A 4,418-nucleotide genomic window follows, 5' to 3' on the forward strand; every position below is an offset into this window, starting at 1 on the left:
TTCCCTGGCACCTCTGTGAGATAGGCAGGTTGGTCATAGCATCTTAATTTTACAGAAATGGTGAGAAAACTAGGGTTTGGGGTTCATTTAAGTTTCTCAGAGTCACTTAACTAGAGGATGGCAAAACAAAGAGGCTTTCACTCCGGCTTCAGTGTTTGTTTCCACTGCGGTGAGCTTGTGATATGTTCTGGACAGAATAGTAGGCCATTAGTTCCTACAGCCGATCACACAGGGGCAGTGTCGCTGTGGACGTTTCGTTAGACAAATTGATTCTGTACTTATTACGGGCCAAGCGTTTGTCTAGGCCCTGGAGCTGTGAAATGGATATGATGCTTGCCCTGCTGGCATTATTAGACAGGACAGACATGCCAGCGAAGGACCACGACAGTATGATCATTTAAGGACTGTAGCAGAGAAATTATGCAAAGAAAACCCAAATATTTAAAGTTAAAAAAAAAAAAACCTGCCAGTTTTATAGATGACATTGGGGTGAGGGAGGGGAAGCAATACACGGGCAACCCAAATAGCAGAAACCACGCAGACCCAGACAGGCAGGCAAGGTAAAGCCTGGCATTTGAGCAGAGAAATAAATCATTTCGGGGGGATTGCCACCGGGAGAAGGAAGTGCAGAAGAGGAAGAGCCAGCAGAAGCGAGGTATTTAAGGAAATTACTTGTGTGGGATGTCATTAAAGAATTCGAAACCAAAGAGGGCCACGATTACTCTGACCAGCTGGGAGAGGGGTGGAAAGCCCCCATGCCGGGGGAAGGTTGTCGCAATGACCCACAGGATGACTCAGCCTCTTCGACAGCAGGGAAAATGCGGAGCAGCTGGAATCTGTTCTAAGAGCTGAGAAAAGGTCTAGGACTGGAAAGAAAAGGGTGTTCTCTATTACATGGAAACTTGCAAAACTAAAAATTGATCTGTGTAATTAAAATCTCTACAGAATGCCCATTGTATCCATTTGATGAGTTATTTAATGAAGAGTGACGAGAACTTCATTGCTTTCAAAGACAGTTAACGGGCGGGTTTTCTCACTTTACAAGAGTTGCAAAGAATGCAAAATGATTGCTGAGAGATCTTAGCCAACCAAAGTGTGTGACTCCAAGCCAGATAATTTCAAAAGACAATTTCAAAAAACCCTTATACTTGAAGATAAAGATGATTCTATGGAGCTGTGGGTTTCACATGATGTGGACAGACCCCTGAAACTCAGAATACCCAGGACTCCCAGGGTCTTAGAACAGCGCTGCCCTCTGTAGAGCAGCTGGGAACCATGAATCAAGGAGACGTAGGTAGGAGCTGCAAGTGGTCGTGTGAGAGGCTGGAGAGGGTTTTTGGTTGGTATCACTGTTTGCAGAGGAGAGTTACATTCAATCTCAAAGCTCGAGTAGTAAATCTAGGCTTGTAAGTTCAGAAAAAAGTGGTCACCTGCTTTACCCCTCCCCACCTTTGCTTCCACGAGGCAACAATATTCAGTTCCTTGAGCACTTTCTCCTGGCAGCCCTGTCATTTTCCCTAAGTCGTGAATTTATTCTATGATGTGCCAGAAGTACATCCTACAAGTGCCAGAATTCAGGTGAGGCAAGGGAGGCACCTGCTTCAGGCACAGTGTTTATGAAGATGCCCCAAAACCCCATCATCAAAATAACATTTTAATGAAATATTTAAAAATTAAAATTAATCCAAAAATCCATGATAAGCAAAATACCAAATTTTCAATAAAGGCAGGATCCAACAGGGCTGGGATTAGAGGAAAGTGAGTGGAGCCAAGCTGTACGAGGGGAGGGTTGGATTCTGTCTGTACGGAAACTTCTCATGTTGGGTCATAGGAATTCCTACTGTACAAAGTAGACTTTAGCCTCTTACACCAAGCTGTGGCTCCCCTCTTCTTCCTCCCCCAACCCGGTTCACCAAATGCAGCACCTTGGAATCACCGGAGGCCTTTATGAATTGTCAAGGCCTCGGCTGCCTCTCCAGCCAGTGAGGTCAGGACATCTGGGGTTGAGCTGCAAGCGTCAGCATTTCTGTTAAAGTTCCTGCAAGGTTCCACCTCGCAGCCCACGTCAGGAGCCACGGCCCTAGAGGGATGCTGCCATTTTGGTGGCATCCCTATGGAGTGCTTCCATTTGGACCATGTACAAAATGTTCACAGCTGAGCCCTACAATGTACCAGGATTGTGTTTTCATATTGTACAATTTTATCCTTGCAGGCAAAAAAAAAAATTGCTTCATTTTTACATTTGCTTAATTAACTTTTTATTTACTAATCACTAATTTACCCAGAACCATCTGGCAGAAGTCTGAAATGTTCTAGATCAAACGCATCAGGTAACCTCTCACAGGTGTATTCTTTCTTGGGGACACCCCCCCCCCGGAGTCACTCTCATGGTCCACTGTGGCCAGCTGTGCAGCCACCACCCTGGGTTGTCCCCTCCTCTTTCCCCGGTTAGGTTCCCTGTTCCCTGGGCCCCATGCCATCTCTAGGCGTGGTTTGTTCATACCATTCTGTTCCAGAACATTTCCCTGTATTATTTCTCTGACGATTTTCTCGCCTCCATTTTTTTTTTTTTTTTTTGTCCCGAGAACTGCTATTATTAGGACGGCTGGGTGGCTCAGTCAGTTAAGTGTCTGCCTTCGGCTCAGGTCATGATCCCAGAGTCCTGGGATCGAGTCCTGCATCGGGCTCCCTGCTCAGGGGTGGTCTCCTTCTCCCTCTGCCTCCTCCCCTGCCACTCGTGCTCTTTCTCTCTCTCTCAAATAAATAAAATCTAAAAAAACCCTGCTATTATTTATGATTTATTATTACTATTACTTGGATTGATCTTGTAATCTTGTTATCTTTTTTATTTTTTTAATAATATTTTTTATTATGTTATGTTAGTTACCATACAGTACATCCCTAGTTTTTGATGTAAAGTTCCATGATTCATTGTTTGCGTATAACACCCAGTGCACCATGCAATACGTGCCCTCCTTACTACCCATCACCAGCCTATCCCATTCCCCCCCGCCCCGAAGCCCTCAGTTTGTTTCCCAGAGTCCATACTCTCTCGTGGTTCATTCCCTCTTCTGTCTTGTTATCTTTATGATGGTCTGTTTTTCTCTGTCCTAGGAAATGTCCTCAAATTTCCTCTCTCAATACTTCTACTGACTTTTAAATTCCTACTTTAGAATATTTTTATCTCCTGGGTTTTTTTTAATGAATGTCCCTTTTATTCCCTTAGCATCCCCTCCTTGTTGCATGGATCTGTGAGTGACTACTACTAGATTTCCAAGGATTTTAATCTATTTATTATAATTTTTTTCAAGTTTTCTTCTGTGTTGTCTGTTTCCTTAAATTTTTTTTTGTCAGTTTTGGTCCCTACCTGTCACACTAGACCCTTCACTTAAGTATTGGGCAATTTTGGGCTCTGCATTTATTTTTAACAGGGAGGCACGTAGAAGCTGAGTGAAAGCTCTGTGTGTGAACAGGGTTGATTGGTGGAGGCAGGAGGCTGACCCTTCCTGCCCTTCACCCCTTCAAGTATCAGTATCTATAGGCCTTTTCTCTGGGCTGCCTTGAGGGAATGAACCTGGTTGCCAGGCTTCCCAGGACTGAGGGTGACACTGGGGAGTGGTAAGCAGAGGGGTCCATATGTCTCACTGTTCAGAATGCGGGTTTGACTTAATCTCTCTGTCTTCAGCAAAATACCAATGACAGGGGAGCCTCTACCCACGGAGGTTGTATTTTAATTGTTCTAGGAGAATTTGCCTTAATAATTCTTAAAACCTCACCAGTCAAGAGGAGGGAAAGCCCACTGCGGTCAAGTAGCTACAAGAGGAGGATATGGGGCCACAAAAGACTGAGTCCTTTTCTGTGTCCCGGGGAAGCTGGGGGTGGGAGGTCTTCTGAGGAAAAGTTACATCTGAACTGGGCTCACTTGGTGAATTAAAGGGAAACCTTAAGGAAAGGTAGCTGGAGGTGTGGATACACCTTGCATGTGCCTGTGGTGGGGACAGTGGTGTTGCCATCAAGGAGGGATAACCTGATTTGCTGTGTCTTCTGCTTGAGGGACTCCCTCTAATCCAAACAATGCTGCTGGAGAAGCATTAATACTGTCGACGGGTCCTTACTCTTCAGCTCCCCCATCACTCGTCAGAGCAATCTGTACTTAAAATTCCCCAAATCATTTTTTAAAAGATTTATTTACTTATTTGAGAGGGAGAGAATCCCAAGCAGACACCCCGCTGAGCATGGAGCCCGACTCGGGACTGGCTTCCAGGACCCTGACATCAGGACCTGAGCCAAAATCAAGAGTCAGATGCTTAACAGGCCGAACCACCCAGGCATCACCCCCCAAATCATTCTTTTTTTTTTTTTTTTAATTTATTTATGTGACAGAGAGACAGCCAGCGAGAGAGGGAACACAGCAGGGG

Source organism: Ursus americanus, chromosome 16 (genome assembly GCF_024610735.1).
Source record: "Ursus americanus isolate L20-20 chromosome 16, mUrsAme1.1.p, whole genome shotgun sequence".
Classification (NCBI taxonomy): domain Eukaryota; kingdom Metazoa; phylum Chordata; class Mammalia; order Carnivora; family Ursidae; genus Ursus; species Ursus americanus.